The following is an 18,236-nucleotide window of genomic DNA, read 5'->3' as shown; positions in this document are numbered from 1 at the left end:
ATTAGAGGTTGGGTTTTTCCTTAAAGAATGGATTCAGCAAAAGGCTGTTTTCTCCCCGGCTCTGGGTCTCTATTTAGGGGATTGGAGCTCTGTTTATTTATTTATTTATTTATTTATTCATTAGCTGGGCCCACAGTCAAGGAGAAGGGAGCAGGGCTATTAATCTTTCCTGTCATCCATTCACAGATGTGGAGTTCACACCACAGCAAATGTGAAGTCAGCAGTACACAACCACAAGGTGGAAATTTCAAGAGAAACAAGCTTGGAGGAATAAAAAAAAATAAAATAAAAATAAAAAGGGAATGGGGGCAGGGTGGAGAGCGCGATGCGGAGACGGAGCACATTTAAAATACAGCGTCTGTGCCTCCCTGGGTGCTTGTGTGCGCCTGAGAGTAATCTTGTTCCCAGCATGGAGGTGCCATTGATATGTTAATAATAATTTTCTCGTCTCTTCATCCTAAAGAAATGAAGTTTGCAAACTGATTCCGATGAAGTCGATCTGCTTCTGTGAGTGTGGCTGTGTGTGTGTGTGTGTGTGTGTGTGTGTGTGTCTGCGGTGTAAGTAGAGACTAAGACACACACACGCACATAGACACTCACACTCATTCCCTTCTCTGCCTATTTACAGCACCTACTTAGTGGATTCTGGAAATCTCCACAGAAAGGCAGGTAGTCAAATGCCAGGACAAGGTCTGAGAGGTAACCGGGCGCCCCTTCTGCGAATGATGTGACTGCCAGCCCTTGGGGGCGGGAAGACAGCCGCTGCGTGGAAATGGCCATTGTGTCTTGATGAAGAGAAAACGTGACAAGTCACAAGAGGCTCTCATGGGCGTTCTAACTTAGGGAGGCCCCGGCCATCCAGCGTCCCTGAACCAGGTTTGGGCAGTGTAGGGCTAGACCAGAGGAATCAGCCCCCGAGCTTCTTAAAACTGGCGTCTTTCTATAAAGCCTGGCAAACCTGCTGGGGTCCTGACACATTTGTCAACCCTTGCACAGAGTTGGACTGGCTATTCCTCTGCCTTGGTTTCTTTCTTGCTGTGCTCCTAGTTGGGGGGCTTAGGCCCTGATACTTTAGTTCTTTGCTTGTCAGCTCTTTCCTCCCCATGCCTTCACCAGATGGTGACCAGCGCCCCAGAGTACACTTCCTTATTGGAACATTCCAGAGACCCCAGTGCTGTACCCATTGCTCAGGCCAGATGCACTGTTCATTAATCCCAGCCTGACTCACACCTGACTTCATCTTTTACCTTGAGCTGCTGCCATTCCTTGGGGTCCAGCCCCCACTGGTGCAAGATGCTGAGTTCCCAGCCACACAATGGCATGCAGGGATGGCCCCATCTCTGCTGGGAAAGGCTGAGGGCAGTTGTGCATGGAGCGTGCCCAGTTCCACCCCGAACCTCCGCAGAGCAAGGCTGCCGCTTCAGAGGGAGCTGAAGTCAGTAACTTCTCTCATCAGAATGTGAGCTCCTTAGGGCACAGAGACCATGTTTATTCATCCCTGCTCCCTGACACTTAGTGGATTCTCGGTGAACATTTGTTGAATTGTGTTAAATTCTGGGTCAGAAGCAGAGTTGACGGAAAGGCTGGCTTCCTACGGGAAGTGAGTAGGTTTGTGCTGAAAGCACTGCGCGAGCCAACCCTTCTCCAGATTCAGGAAGGGTTGGGAAGTATATCAGCTGATGGATGGAGGGTGAATTGAGCAGGATTCTGAAGCTGTGTGTCTGGACTTGGTGGGAAACCTGAAGATCCTCCTGGGCACAAACCAGTAAGTCATGATGCTTGTGGTTCCCACTCAAGCCCTGGAGAGTGGCTGCTCTGAGTCACAGGGTTTTTTTCCCCCAGTGTGGATTTGCAGATCTCATTGGCCTGAGGGCAAAGGACACAATTTTGATGGGAGGGAAGAGGAAGGAGGGCCAGACCTGCAGGTGAGCCCAGAGTTCGGGGACCCCTGTGCCAGGCAGCCCCCCTGGGAAGGCTGAGTGTGGGCACAGAACACTCTGGAGCTGGGTTAAGTCTTGCCAGGCTACCACAGGGATCACCAGCTAATATTGGTCTCTTGGGAGCCTAGAGGCAAGGCCAGGGTGCAACCCCAGCTTCTAACCAGAACCCACTCCCAGCACTCACAAGATGTGGCAAATACACTCAAATCATCCTTCCATCCACCGGCCTCCGTGAATGTCAGTTCCTTTACTGTCACATCCATTCCCATCTGTAAATTGGAAACAACAAAATCCAGGCCTAAAAGGAATAGAGAGTCAAATGCACTCATATCATCAGCACAGGTCAGAGCACACCCCCCTGTTGATAAGCACCAACCTCACCCTAGCTCCCAGTTACACCGAGACCCAAATCCCACCTTCACTCTTACCTCTGGACTTTGTTCATGCTTTTCTCAGCCTGTGATCTCTCCACTGTAGTTCTTGGATTAGACATTGCCTCTTCCAAGAAGCCTTCCCTGATCCCAAAGCCTTGTGCTTACTGTTGTCACAGGATTACCATGCTGTATTGTCATTGCCTGTTTTTTTGTTTTTTACTAGACAACAAATTGGCAAATTTTTTCTGAAAAGAATCCAGAGTTAACAGAGTATTCATCCCAGGTCATAGTCTCTGTCTTAACCCCTCAACTCTGCCTTTATATGCTAAAGCAGCTATAGAAAACATGTAAACAAATGCGTATGGCTGTGTTCCAATAAAACTTTATTTACAACACAGAGTTGGTGGGCCAGATTCAGCCCATAGGCTGTAGTTTGCCCTATACTAGATAATGAGCTTCTCAAAACAGGAATTTTTCCCCTTTTTTAAAATAGACTTTATTTTTTAGAGCAGGTTTAGGTTCACAACAAAATTTAGCAGACGGTACAGAGATTTCTCACCTACCCCCTGCTCCCATGCATCACCTTCCCCATTATCAACAACACCTGAAACTAAGGAAATGTTTCTTTATTCAATGTTCCTACCATAGGGCCTGGCACAGAGAATGTGCTGGATACTTAATGAACAAAGGAATAGTGTTGAAAACATTGTTTGCAATCCTTGTAATCTCCTGATAGAATTGAATTAACCATCATATTCCTAAAGTCCAGGGAGGACAGCCTAGGCATTAGGCCTTAGCCTGAGTATGGCTGGAACCATGGTACATGCTGGACAGTGTGCCAGTAAGGCCCAGTCATGCACTGTCTCCAAGACTAGACCCCAGAAGGGCATGCTCACCTGTCCCCCATCTTATCTCTCCCCACCCATTTGGAATCTGTCACTCTAAACAAGAGGTCACCCATGCCAAGTTCCGTGGGTGCCACTGCTTCTCTGGGACTCTGTGTCTGCTGCTACAGGGCACTTCCGTGTCCTGCCCGATACCAAGCATAACCATTGCCCATGCTAGAATTTCAAAGCCCCACAGTAAGGGTCTGTGGTTTGGAAGAGAAAGCCCCTCTCCCCTTCCATAGTCAGCTCACAGAAGGAGACACACAATAGCACTGCTTAGGCCTGACTTCTCCCAGTCTTACTGAAACAATGCCCTCTCCCCAGAAACCAGTTTTGAGTCAACAGTGAGGCAGGGGCCAGGTGGGAGAAGGAATTGGAAATTTGAAATTTGGAAGGAACTTTGAAATTCCTTCAAAGATGGAGATTTCTGTTACTTGGGGAAGCTCCTTGGCTCAGTTCTGTACTAACCCAAAGGAGCTCATTTTCATAAGAATCCTCCATTCCTCCTGTAAATAGCCTCCCGCTGATCCAGGCCAACCATTGATGAGATATTCTCTAATAAGCATATAAAAAACTTCACTTGCACAGAACTTAGGTTTAACCCCAATACCTTAACCTCCAAACCACTCTGGGTAAATATGGGAGTCCTAATTTTTACTCCCTCGTATTAAGATTATTCATCTCATCCCGGGCCATGTAACTCACTGGACCCTCCTAATGAAAGAAGAGTTGAGGTCTCTCTACCTTGTTGATGTTTGGCTTGGCCACATGACTCACTTTGACCCACAGAACAATAGTAGGCATGATCAAGAAGAAGCCTCAAATGTTTAAGATCATTTACTTGTCCTCTGTTTCTCCCTCTCTCTGTTAGAAGACTTTGCCTTGGTAAGCTGCTGGTGCAAGAATGAAGCTCTGTTGCTGCAGACCTGAACCCAACCCACTTCCTGGAGTCCAGGCTGGCCCAGCCAAGATCAGCTGAACCCTAGCCAACCCACAGACCCATAAATGCTTAGTGTTGTTTGCCACTGAGTTGGGAATGTTTTGTCATGCAGCATGAGTGTAGCAGTAACTGAAATAATGAAGCAGGAAACTCTGCCCAGATCTTTCAGATTAGCCTCCAGGGACTGAGCATTGAACAGAATGCCTGGGGGTACCTGCTCCCCCACGCTTGCCACCAACAGCTCTGACCATTTGAGCCTAGCTCTGTATTTATCTAGTTTCAGGGGGAGGCTCTGAGTTTTAGAAACCATTAGTCTTCATTTAGTTTTGACTTTCTGAGCTTTTACACAGGCCATGGAGCCCTGTGAAGGCTCCCCTGGTTGCTATAGGCTTTGAGGAGAAGGTGGGACTTGTCATCTTCTAAAGATGATGAAAAAGCCAATTGCATAACGGCTGCCACTAACAGTACAAGGCTACATGGGCCAAGCCAACCTAGAGTCAACTGCTCTTGGCCAACAGATGAATTAGTAGCCTGGATTCCATGCTTCCCAGCATAGTCTAATCTTGGAGGTGAACCAGAGCCCCTGAAACTTATAAATTGGGCGAGCCTCAGAGTGAATCTTAAATGGACATCTTTGCGGTCTGATACAAAAACTTATTGAAAAGTTATGATAGATTTTTGGGAAATGGTGGTAATTATTCACTTTCCCATATCTGCATCCTTTGGCAATTTGACTTTGGAAGTCCTTCCAAGAGGTAGAGTAAATTCTCACCCTGCCTTGAATATGGACTGGCCTGGTGTGATTTGTTTTGACCAGTGGAATTCAGAGAAGGTCACTGAATACCACTTTTAAGCTTAGGCCGCAGGAAACATTGCGCATTTCAGTTTATTCTTATAGAGTTCTGTCCAGAGTTCCTGTGACCATGCCAGGCTAGCCCCTGTAGGAGAGATGACACAAAGCACCAATGAGTTGTCCCAGCTGAAATAATCCTAGATCAGTCAACCCTGAAATTAGCCCTAAACACGTGAGTGAGAGTCCTGCCAAGACCAGAAGAACCACATAGCTAAGCTCAGCCCATTTTGCAAACTCAGAGAATCAGGGTGGTTGTTTTTGTTTTTAATATTTACTTTAGAGAGAGAGAGCATGAGCAGGAGGTGGGGCAGAGGGAGAGACCCTCAAGCAGACTCCCCACTAAGCAGGGAGCCCAACATGACATGGGGCTAGATCCCACGGCTCTGAGCCAAAATCAAGAGTCAGATGATCAACCAGAGCCACCCAGGCACCTGTCATGGTGGTTGTTTTAAGCCACTAATTTTAGGGATCCCTGGGTGGCGCAGCGGTTTGGCGCCTGCCTTTGGCCCAGGGCGCGATCCTGGAGACCCGGGATCGAATCCCATGTCGGGCTCCCGGTGCATGGAGCCTGCTTCTCCTTCTGCCTATGTCTCTGCCTCTCTCTCTCTCTCTCTCTCTGTGACTATCATAAATAAATAAAAATTAAAAAAAAAAGCCACTAATTTTAGAATGGTATTTATGCAGCACAACTGATACAGTTATCATTATTAAAAATTCACTACCACCACTTCACACTCATCAGGATGGCTAATAGGTGAAAAAAAAAAGTAGAAAATAACAAACGTTGGCAAGGATGTGGAGAAATTGGAACATTTGTGCACTGTTGATTGGAGTGCAAACTGGTGCAACCACTGTGGAAAATAGTATGGCAGTCCCTCAAAAAACTAAAAATAGAATTATCATATGATTCATTAATTTCACTTCTGGATATATAGCCAAAAGAATTAAAAGCAGGGGGGGGATCCCTGGGTGGCTCAGTGGTTCGGCGCCTGCCTTTGGCCCAGCGCACGATCCTGGAGTCCCGGGATCGAGTCCCGCATCGGGCTCCCAGCATGGAGTCTGCTTCTCCCTCTGCCTGTGTCTCTGCCTCTCTCTCTCTCTCCGTGTCTGTCATAAATAAATAAATCTTTAAAAAAAAAGAATTAAAAGCATGATCTAGAGAGATATTTGTACATTCATGTTCATAGCAGCATTAGTCATGATTAGCCAAAAGGTAGAAGAACTCTGTGTCCCTCATTAGATGAATGGATGAGCAAAATGTGATGTACGCATACAGTGAAATACTACTCAGCCTTAAAAAGGAAGGAAATACTACCATAGGCTACAATGTGAATGAGTCTTGAGGATATTTACCACGTAAAATAAGCCAGCCACAAAAAGACAAATACTATGTGATTCCACACACATCGGATCCCTAGAGTAGTCACATTGGTAGACACAGAGGACAACGGTGATTGCCAGGGGCTGGGGAAAGTGGGGAGGGGGGGAGGTTAGTGTTTAATTAATACAAAGTTTTGATCAGGGAAGATAAACAAGTTCCGGAGATGGGTGATGGTGATGGTCACACAACAATGTGAATGTGCTTAATGCCACTGAACTGGACCCTTAAAAATTAAGATGGTAAATTTTATGTTATGCCTATCTACTACAATTAAAATTTTAAATAAATACGCTTGGGTGGGGCTGGGGACTTCCTGGGAGTAACTAGTATTCAGAGAACCCTTGGCCACTCTGGGAGAAAGCATGGTCTGCAGAGAGGAGCAGGGAGAGAGTGGTGATTCAGAGGCAGTTCAGAGGGGGCTCAGGATGGAGGGACCAGCATGTTGACATGGGATGCTCAATTAGACAGGATTCTTTTGGTCGCAAGTGTCAGAAAACTAACTCACACAAGGCTAAAGCAAAAAATGAAATGTTGTGACATAGCTGAGAATGACAGGTGCTCTGGCAATTCAGAATTGGGGAAGGGCCTGGCCAGTAAGACTCGGTCACCAGGCCTTGCTCCTTCTCCCTCCCCTCCTAACTTGCCTGGGGAAGGCATGCGATTGGTCTGATATGGATCCAGTGTCCACCCTGGGCCAAAGGGTATGGGGCGTTCTGACAGGCCCAGGCTGGAGCATGCGACCTTTGTGGCCACGTGTGGGTGGGATTTGTTTCAGAGAAGGCAGATGGGGTCACTTACTGGGCAGACGTACACCGTTACTACTATCCATATTGGGCACTATTATATTGGAGCAAGGGTCATTTGAGGACATCATCCTCACTACTGAGAAAAGTCTGTATGCCCAGGTTCTCAATACAACATAAAGGTCAAGATGCCAAAGCTTTGGGGAACATTAGACATGAGTGTGAGGCTCACGTCCACCACCAACTAGCAGTATGAACTTGCACAAGACCTTAACTTCCAAAGTCTCAGCTCTCCGTTTACAAAATGAACTTAATATCACAAGGTTTGGTATGAGGGTAAAATACCAGAAGGTTTATAAATTGCTTCTCACTGGATCTTGTACCTCGTAAGCACCAAACCTTACATTTAGAATAACAACAGTAATTAAGATTATTATGACGATGGCCACCAGCCGGATGTCTGTGCTGTGTGCCCCGTGGAGAAGCAGAGGTGGCTTCCCACTGCAGGCTGGCTAGGCTCCAATCACTCAAGCCCTCTCTGAGCACCTCTGCATGCAGGTGACCCACAGGGAGACACGGACACAGAGTCAGCCCCTGAGAGGGAGCACTGCCGTGCCGTGCCCTTCCCCCAGCGCTGCGCACTGCGTTAGAATCACTGGGGGATCTTGTTAACAGTTATGTTCCTTTTTTTTTTTAAGATTTATTTATTTATTTATTTATTTATTTATTTATTTATTTATTTATGGTAGACATAGAGAGAGAGAGAGAGAGAGGCAGAGACACAGGAGGAGGGAGAAGCAGGCCCCATGCTGGGAGCCTGACTCGGAACTCGATCCCGGGACTCCAGGATTGAGCCCTGGGCCAAAGGCAGGCGCTAAACCACCGAGCCACCCAGGGATCCCCTTAACAGTATGTTCTTGGGCTAAACCAGCCCTCCAGAATCAGAATATCCACAGGTAGCCTGGGACTTCGAGAAGGTCTCATCCCAGTCATCCTTCTGTTCCTGGCCCACAGCTGGACTGGAGACAGGCTTTGAGACTTGGGTTGTCCCGTTTATCTTGATGCGGAGGTTTGCAGAGAATGAGGATTTGGGCAGAGACACTTGGGGGTGCCATGGGGTGGAGGGCCAAGGGGGCGACTGAGATGGACCCCGCCCTCACCTCAACTATGTTTAAGTGTTTATATATCAGACTTTGGCATAGGATGTCATTTGATGAAAGAGTTTCATTGCTTTAAAAAAACAAAAAAAAAGAGAAGTTTGAGAGGTGCCTGGGGGGCCCAGTTGGTGAAGTGGTTGACTCTTGATTTTGGCTCAGGTCATGATCTCAGGGTCCTGGGACGGAGCCCCGTGTCAGGCTCTGTGCTCAGCAGGGAGTCTGCTTGAGGATTCTCTCTCTCCCTCTCCCTCCCTCCCTCTCTCTCTCTCTCTCTCTCTCTCTCTCTCAAATAAATAAATCTTGGTGTGCCTGGATGGCTCAGTTAGTTAAGTGTCTGCCTTCAGCTCAGGTCATGATCCCAAGGTCCTGGGATCAAGTCTCACATCAGGTTCCCTGCTCAGTGGGAGCCTGCCTCTCCCTCTCTCTTGCTTGTACTTTCTCTCTCACTCCCTCTCTCTCTCAAATAAATAAATAAAATCTTTTTTTAAAAAAATAAAATAAAATACATCTTTAGAAAAAAATTTGAGATGTCTGGGTGGCTCAGCGGCTGAGCATCTGCCTTTGACTCAGAACCTGATTCTGGAATCCTGGGATTGAGTCCCATATTAGGCTCCTTGCAGGGGGTCTGCTCCTCCCCCTGCCTATGTCTCTGCCTCTCTCTCTCTCTCTCTCTCTCTCTCTCATGAATAAATAAATAAAATCTTAAAAAAAAATATCTGAAAACACCTGAGCTAGAAGTGGAGAAGCCCTTCAACAAGCAGACTGGCCTTTGCAGGCAGGTCACTCACTCCCCACCACTGTCCCTCACCCTCCAGCTTTTCTTCCTCTCCTTTATCCCAGAATAAACCCTACCTTACAGGTACAGGGCTGGCCTTCCTAGCTGAGCCTCACAGCTCCACGTGGCTGGAGCACATCCCGGCTGCCCCAGTGCCCCCCACCTGCATGCCGCCCGGTAGAACTGACCCAGGACAGCTTGAACACAGCCTCCCCAGGGCTGGCCTCAGTCAGTGGCCTTCCTGTGCTGGGTTGGCGGTCAGGGTGGGGAGAAGTTTTCATCAGCCTCACCATCCCAGAAGATCTGAATCCCCCCCACCCCACACATTCCCGTGGGAAGTCCTATTTCAGCTAACCTAGAGATTGCAGTAGAAGGAAGGCAGACTCTGGGGACTAGGGAGGTCCCATTCTAAGCCCAAGGGGGCCCAACCCAGTCAGGATACCTCCTTCAGGTCCCTTCTCTGACTCAAAAAAGCAAGAAGGTTTATATATGAGAGCACCTGGGTGACTCAGTGGTTGAGAATCTGCCTTTAACCCAGGTTGTGATACCAGGGTCCTGGGATCGAGTCCCACATCAGGCTCCTTGCATGGAGCCTGCTTCTCCCTCTGCCTATGTCTCTGCCTCTCTCTGTCTCTCATGAATGGATAAATAAAATATTTTTTTAAAAAGGTCTATCTGTGATCTAATTTTCTAAAAAGTATTTTTCTCATACATTTAGAGATTTCCCCAAATTTTCTTTATTCTTAAAAAGCTGTTGAGGTATGTCATCTCCGTGCTTCTGAATTAAGTGATTGGGAAAACTATGTATAGTCTTTCAGTGTATCATACCCGATTTCAATGCTGCTGATTTCAATACCGATTTTAGAGAACTTAGTCTCATTTGGGCAGCTCAACTGTGCAACCCTGGAGATCAGTATCTAAGGATTTGATGGTGGGGGGTTATTGCATTGTGTTGCACTGTGTTTTAAGAAATTAGTCCCCCCAAAAGCCAAGAATCACAATGGAGAGAAGGCACATCCATGAATCACCAATGTTGAACGCAGGCCACCGTCACACAGTCCGAGGCTGCAACCCAGCCCTGGAAGTGCACAGAAGCCACCCTATCGCGTCAACCAGTCACAGCCTCTAACACTTGGATTGAACTGTATTCTAACATTAAAACAGAAATGGATGATATGTCCAAAAGAGATGCAAAAACGACTTGACGCTCTGTGTATAATCTAATTCAAATCATGGGCCTCTAATCAACATTTAATTGATGCAATAATGTTTGTTCATGATGGTAAATAAACAAAATATATAAACAGAAATGTCTTTGATGTGTAATGACTGCTTTGCAGCTATTTGGGTCAGAGCAACTGAGCCCTAATGAACAAATGCTTAATAATCGAAATGCATTTCTCTGGTTATTGCCTTATTAAATCAGGATCCAACTCCAGCTGCGGACCGTTCCTTCCCCTGAAAAGCAAATGGGTAGGAAGGGAAGAGGCTGCCGTGGCAGGTCTCAGTATACACTGTGAGTTAAAAGGAGGCTTTTCTCTCTCCACCCCTATGACTTGAAGGAGCTCATCTCCATCCTGCACGTACCCTGGACTTCATGGCACTAAAACAAGATCTGTCTCCTTCCCAGGCCTGATGCTCATTAGAAATCCTCTCCCATTACCTATTTTAGGGGGTAATCAATGCAAATAAAATAATCCACGCAAAGTGCTTCGAGCAGTGCCTGGCATGCCGTAAGTACACCACAAATGGTTATATTATTATAATCCAAACTTGTCCCTGCTTCCTGAGCATGTGTGAAATTCACTCGAGGCCCCCTCACCTGAGGTGGGTTTTTCTTTTTTCATAGAAATAAGCCTCAGGGGCAGCCCCAGTGGCCCAGCGGTTTAGCACTGCCTTCAGCCCAGGGCGTGACCCTGGAGACCCAGGATCAAGTCCCACATCGGGCTCCCTGCATGGAGCCTGCTTCTCCCTCTGCCTGTGTCTCTGCCTCTCTCTCTCTCTCTCTCTGTCTCTGTCTTCCATGAATAAAATCTTAAAAAGAAAGAAAGAAAAGAAAGAAGAAAGAAAGAAAGAAAGAAAGAAAGAAAGAAAGAAAGAAAGAAAGAAAGAAAGAAGGCTCAGTTTTTGCAGCTGGTAGTTCCATCAGCTTCAGCAGGGCCCGAGAAAGGGCACCGCTGGCCTGGGCCGCGTGTGCCGTGGGAGCTACGTCCAGCTGCAGCTGTGAACTCTCACTCCTCCGCAGGCCCCTGGCAGCTGATGGCATCCTTCTCTGTGTCAGCCCTGGCCCTCAGACTTCCAGGAGGAGAGATTTGTATTCGGGGCCCCAAGCCAGGCAGCCGGATGTCCCCTGGGATGGACATTAAAGGTCTGTTCCCCTGTCCTAAAGATTTCCCTGAGCCCAGTTCCAGGTGGCTGGGTCCACAGAGGGCTGAGGAAGGGGCGGGTGGAGAGGAGGATGACAATGATGAGATAAAGCACAGACCATTTGGTGCCACTGAAACACTTAAGGGAGAGACCAGCCCAGGGGTGACAGTGGACCAGGGGCCATTGGAGGGATGGCAGGTGCTTGATGGTCCCAGGGCGCCATCGTGTGGCCAGTCCTTGTCATGACTGGGGACCTAGTCTAGGGACAGCGTAGTCTGGGCTCCTTCTAAGGGACGTGATGCCCGGGAATAAAGCTATGACGGAGCGCATCCTTGGACCTGAGGAGCCCCACTGTCCACCCTCCGGGAGGGATGGGAATAGAGAGAGCTCAGGGAGGCAGAGGCCAAAGCACAGGTTCAGAAGGTGCGCCCAGGGAATATAAGAGGCCCCCTAGACAGGATCTGAAAAGACCAAAACTCCTGGAAAACAGGGTATCCAGAGCAAGAAGGTCCCATGGGAACAGAAAAGGCACCGCTGGGAGGATGGAAACCCACCTGGCCTCTGCTGGAGCACGGGGCTCCCCAGACACCTTGGTGCTGGGCGTCTGGAGAGAGGGAGGGACCCAGATGGGAGGGGGCAGGTCCCTCTAAGGACTCTTCCTCTTGTACTTGCCACCCTCCTCCCCGCATCCCTGTCCCCCCCCCAACTGCCATCCCCCTCTTCCCATCCACCCCATAGTCCAGGAGAGTACAATCGATGGGATGCTAAGAAGCCACAGAAGAGACGAGCGTCCCCATGGCCCTTCACAGCTCATCACCCCTGCATTGATCCCCTGTGCTCCTGCCAGATCTGGGCAACCCCATTTTACTGACGTATTTGTCTTGTTCCAAGTCCATATGCTGACTTCTGGGAGGTCATTATTAAACATTCAGGCTTTAGGAGTCAGACTGCCTGAGTTTCCATCTATAGACCTTTACCAGCTGTGTGACCTTGGACAGGTTGCCCAACCTCTCTGAGCCACCATTTCCAGATGGGTAAAATGGAGATTATAGTACCTTCCTTCCAGGGTCATCATGGAGGTAAAATGAGATGACATATGTGGTGCCAGAGCCTTCCACATATGAGCTAATTCAGATCCCAAAGCATCGTGGGCCATCATGGGAACTATCATCCCTCACTTTACAGACAAGAAAACCGAGACTCAGGAAGGGTGAACTGATTGGCACACAGACAGGGGCAGAGACGGGACTCAAGGCCGAGGCTGAAGGAGTGTTCATTGACTATCTCCCCCAGGGGATGGCAGACAGTTCACCAGGACCTTCTGTGTCCTCCCCCGAAAGGAGCTCTGGGCCGGACGTGGCAGGAGCACCATGCATAAATATGTACTGATTACCCACGTCAGCCCGGAGTCTCCGTCCACACGGTGCTTGCTCAGGTCTCCCTGAGCCTCCCGGCCTCCCCACACACCACCCTGAACCCCGTCCCGTCTCCCAGCCGTGGTACAGGTTGTTCCCTCTGTTGAGAACACCCTTCCCCCTGAAAAACTGAGACCTGGGCCAAATTTCCCCTGCCTTCCAAGAGCCTTCTCTGTCCATCCAGGCACAGTGATGCTTCCTGGAGAACCACCCAGAACTTCAGTAGCTTCAGTAGCATGGGGATTGCACCCAAGCCCCTGGATCCCCAGCAGGCTCCAGGGCGCAGAGGCTCACCCCCTGCAGCTGGACCCCGTCAGGAGCCTGGAGCACTGAGCCGGGCTGCCATAGGTCCTTAGCCCAGCACGGGAGGGAGGCCGGGGAGAGAGGGAGGGGAATGGGGGCATGGATGAAGGAGGAGGGAGGAAGGGAGAAGGGAGGGCAGGAGGAAGGAAGGGAGAAAGGGATGGAGGGAGGGGAGCAAGATAGGGGGAGGGAGCCAGCCAGCTGCTCTACTCCTGGCAGTCACTTTATGGGGGCCTCTTTCCTCAGCCCGGAGGAGGCCCCCCGGCCAGCTGGGCAGGCTGGGCAGCCTGCACCCCTCGACGCCAGCCACCGCCCCCCACCCCCGCGCTTCCTCCCCTCTCCTGCACCCGAGGGGAGAGCCGCCTGACTCCGGATTCTCTCCGAGTCTGCATTTTTCTTCCCGAGCTGGGGCGCAGTCTCGGGGAGCGAGCACACCTGCCACGCCTGTGCTGACACACGGCTTTTCAGAAAATAAGAAGAGAAAACGAGCCTGGATAATGCGGTGGGCTCGGAGCGGGTCCCGGCGTTGCACAAACCGTGGACCCCCAAAGAGGACTCGGGGGCTCTCCCCACCCACCCACCCACCCCCCGCTGGCCCCCCATCCACTCCCACGTCTCCCCCTGCTCCTCCTGCACGTGGGGGGTGGAGGTGAAGATGTCGCGGGCTGGGTGCTGGCAGGGACAGGGCGACAGAGATACAGAGCGAGGGGTGCGGGACAGATGTCAGGGCCGCAGCTTTCCTCAAACCTTGCAAACAAACCCTCGAGAAATCTGCACTCACACACACACAAAAAAAACGGCAAGCAAAGATCAGCTGCACTAGAGCAATTTGACAAAATAAAATGCCCTTTTAAGAACATTCTATTAGCCTGCTGGTCCCTCTGTGGATGATTTATTTGGGTTTTGTCTCTGCTAAAACAAAGTTGGTGTCATATCTTCCTTGAAGAGATGAGAGAAAGCTTAGTCCCAGCAGCTCTGGGTGGAAAAAAAAAAAAGGAGAATGTCCAAGTCTCCAGCCCACACGCCACGGCCGACCTGCAAACCTCAACCCCAGCCACCAAGGATGCGTTAACAAGGAGCCACGGCGGCCTTTGCTCGCGGAGCAGTTAGAGCCTGCCGGACACGTGGGCCGTGGGCCGGACACTTGGGTCGTTGGTCTTCCCACAATCCCAGCAGGAGGCTGCTAGTCTCACTGAACAGAGGGCAGCCCCGAGAAGTGAAGCAACTTGCCCAAGGTCACACAGCGGGGAAGAGAGGACTCGGGATATAAGCTCAGCCCACGCCCTGATACTCACTGTTCTTGCCTTTTTCTCTTTCCCTCTGGAAACAGTCCACGGGTGGGAATCGTCAAAGAAAAGCCCAGGGATTAGGACGGAACAGTAATTAGGAAGGCCAAGGAGGAACCAGGTGGGAAAGAAACCCACCGGAGGGCAATGGAGGTGATCACTGCCCCTTGCCCCCCTTGCCATGTGTGATCCCAGCTCCCCCTGGGCCGGGCCAACCCGGCAGCCCCGTGATTCCCTGCAGCCCGGGGCCTGGTTGGGAACAGGAGAGGGCATGAAGCTGGCAAATGCTGCCTGTGGGACAGAACCCAGGAGGTCAGGACCCACCGTGAAGTCAGAGTGAAGCAGGGGGCGGGGGGGGGGGGCAGCACAGGCCTCCCCAGCTGGAGACAGGGTCAGGAGAAGGGTGTGACAGCCACCGGGACAGTGCTCTCAGGTTTCCTTAGGTGGGCCACCCAAGAGTTGAAGGCAGAGCTTCTTGAAGGCAGGGACCATTCATTTCTTTTTATGTTCCCCAAACCTGGAATATACTAAGTATTCCATGAAGATGTGTTAAGTTATTTGTAGTTGAGAAGCTCAGAGCCTTGCTCATTTCCTCATTTCCAGAGGGGTGGGCGGCCCAGCCACCCTGACCTGGGGAGTCCGGAGCACTGCCCTGCACTGTCCTCATCTGGAAGACGACATCTCCTGGCTGCACCAGGGCCACCAGCAAACTGGCCTGCCTCTAGGCCTCGGCAAGGTCAGCAGCCATAGCCCCCAGGTGGGTCACCTGCCCCCAGGGGCATGAAACCCTGGCTCCTGGGGGTTAAGACAATGACAATTTCATCGAAATTGCACACACGTTGCCTTGGAAGGGGGTGTCATGTTAACCCCGGAAAAGAAATAAGTTTGGTTTCCTGTGTCATCTGTGATCTGTTGGTCACGAATGCCTGGAGCAGGGACCTGCCCTGGGCAACGCAACATCAATCAGTGATGCCCGCGGGGGACGAGCAGAGAGCCAGGCGTTGGCCAGCCCTGCATCAGGGTGTCAGAGGGAAGGAAGGGGAAGGCCGCTCTGAAGAGAGGGAGCAGAGGGTGCCCGTGGCCAGCCAGATCCAGCCAGTGGCTGAAGGGTGACCCCTGGGTCCCTCCCTGTGTCACGCGTACCCAATATTGCCTTTGCAGAATCCTTTGCTATTTAAATTCTTCAGAATTCCTTTTTTCCTTGCCTGAACCCAGATAACAACTCTACCACACACTTCCCTCCGCCTCCTTCACACCCTCAAGACCCCACCGGTACAAGAACACAGGCTGCTGTACACAGGGGTCAAGGTCCATGGGTGAGAGGACCTCTACGGAAGGAAACAACTTCGAATCTGCCGGATGCCGTGGCTGCTGGGCGTACACTGTCTCCCTCTGGCCCGTGCCCCGTTCACATGTGCCCTCCACTCCGTGGCGTGGAACATCTCCCTCGTCTTCCCCAGGTGGCTTCCTGGGAAGCTCAGAGTTCCACCCAAGCTGAGCATGTCACCCGCTTCTCCCTGCCCTCCCCTACCCGGACCTGCCCAGGTGAGGTCCTCACCTGTCTCAACCACCAGGAGCCACTCAAGTCACTGCCCACCTGTGAGGTGCAAGCAGCCTCTTCCCTAGAACGCAGAAGTGCAACCGTGTTATTTCTAAATAGCTTATTCCTGCCTGCCTGCCTGCCTGCCTGCCTGCCACACTAGCCTGTCACCTCGTAGTAACTCATAATTATTATTATTCCTGAGCATGGGGAAGGTGGCCCAGCTGTGGCCCCTGTCCCAGAATCTACTCTCTGCACAGAGTACCTGGTTGTACACCGCAATCTCCTGCGGTGCTTTCCGTAATGCAGATGCTGGGGCCCCATTCCCAGAGATCCTGAGTTAAGTGGTTGGGATAGGGACCCGGCAGCTGCCCGGGTGCTGCTACTGTGAAGTCACAGCAGAGAGCCTCGGCCCACACTGTCATGACCACTCAAAGCAAGAGACCTGTGGTGGAGAGGGCTATGTGTCCACCAGAACCCACTGCCTCTACCTGGAGGCCATCCAAGCAGGTGACCTCTCCCAGTCACCCTTGCAATTGGGCATGGCCAAGTAACGGAATTCTGGCCAATGGAACATGAGTGGAAAAGACATACACGTCTACCCCTGGTCCATCACAATCTCCTGTGCAGTGCTCTACACCCCCTTTTCACCGTTTGCCAAGATCCCCAGAGATGGTGGAGATACTGGGTGGGAGGCCTGGGTCCCTGCATCACCCAGGGAAAGCTACCTGTCAACACCCTGTGGGGCTTCATGTGGGAATTGAGCATCTGTGCTGTTAAGTGATTGACATTTAGAAGGTTCTCGGTTATAGGATCTAGAATTACTTTAACTCCTGTCTGGGGTCTGCCCTAGGAGATTGGGCCCAGAATTTCATTGGCTCAATGGGAGGCATTTGGTAATTCCTTGGATGTGTTCAAAGATGACACCTCCAGACCCTCGTCCTGATTCATGGCTCTATTAGTAAGAGTTCAGCCACGGAGCATGAGGGCTGGTCTGGACACCTACATTCACCTGACTGGAGCACCTTTCAGATGTTTTCTGAAGATTCAGAGCCCTTCCTACCCATGACCATCCAACCACAATGACACTCCCCTGACTCTCTAGACTCAAGTAGTTTCATGCCCTAGGGCCTTTGCACTCATTGTACCTTCTACGTAAGACACTCTTACCTATGCTCATCTCATAGCTGCCCCCTCATCCCTCAGGTCTCAGCTCAATGTCACTTCCTCAAGGAGGCCTCTTCTCTTACCTCATCTCAGCTGGTACCCTAGCCCCTTATCTCTAGGTCAGCATTCTATTTTCTTTAGGCCACTGATCTCAACTTCTAATTACACATTTATTTGTTTTCTTCCTCACTATCTCTATCTCTCCTAATAAACTAAATGGTCCTCAGGAGGGAGAGGAAAGGGAGAGATCTTTTCCTCTTGTGACAAGCACAGGGCTGAGCACAGAGTAGGGTGGACCATAACTACTTATTAAATGAGGAAATGAATGTCCCAAAGACAGCCTAGAGATTCAGGTTTCGCAATGCCTGTTCCCAGTTCTGGAGCTCCTGATGGAGTTACAAGGTCAAGACCACAGCCAACTCCTCACTGGAGAAGGCACCCAAAGCCTTCAATCGGGGTTGATAAAGGAGAGGCAGACCCTAAACAGTGCAGTGCACATCTCTGGGGAGTTCATATCACTGACCAAGTGAAGGGTGCCCCAGGGGCTCTGCAGGATACAGTCTATGTAGCTAAACAGGCCCCAGCTCCACTTGGGGCCAGGCAGGGCAAGTCGATAATCCCAGACAGATCAGTGTCATGCAGTGCTCTGGAAACCTTTGTTCAACACTTTCCTCACTTTTCATGTAAAATCTTACATGAAAACCCACAAATAAACGTGGAACTGCTTCTACTGAAGTAGAATAATCTGCAAAGCTGGCCCTAGTGGACTTCAGAGATGTTGAGGGTGAGGAGAAGAGGGAAGATAGGCACCATGGACAGGGCACCCTGCCGGTGGTGCTGACATCTTCTCTCACTGCAAGCTGAATTGGGTTTCTGAAGACCCTAAGAGGAGACCACCCCTACCCTGAGCACAAGGCAGGAACTGTGAATTCCTTTTCAGACCACTCCCAGACCTGATGTACTCAGCCCTCTCCTCCTCTCAACCTAAGCCAGCATCTCCAACCAGAAGGCAAATGCCTGGATGGCCTCAAGCATGTCTTAGCCCACTTTGCTCCTGACCACAGGCTACCTTCAGGTCTGCTCCATGTGGCTCACGTTCTGGGACCCA

General features: G+C 50.4%; 1 long non-coding RNA gene across 1 annotated transcript; it reads right to left on the bottom strand.

The window, feature by feature from the left end:
• Nucleotides 1-244: 244 nt before the first annotated feature.
• On the bottom strand, nucleotides 245-16,312 carry LOC144298830 (uncharacterized). Its single transcript, XR_013365704.1, has 4 exons — nucleotides 16,227-16,312; nucleotides 2,369-2,559; nucleotides 2,125-2,238; nucleotides 245-1,866 (listed from the first exon to the last, which is right to left on the bottom strand). It is a non-coding gene; the product is annotated as an uncharacterized LOC144298830 (long non-coding RNA).
• Nucleotides 16,313-18,236: the final 1,924 nt, after the last annotated feature.

This window comes from Canis aureus, chromosome 26 (assembly GCF_053574225.1).
Source record: "Canis aureus isolate CA01 chromosome 26, VMU_Caureus_v.1.0, whole genome shotgun sequence".
Taxonomy (NCBI): Eukaryota; Metazoa; Chordata; class Mammalia; order Carnivora; family Canidae; genus Canis; species Canis aureus.
The sequence above is the reverse complement of the archived record's forward strand: the minus strand, read 5'-3'. Positions and strand labels throughout refer to the sequence as shown.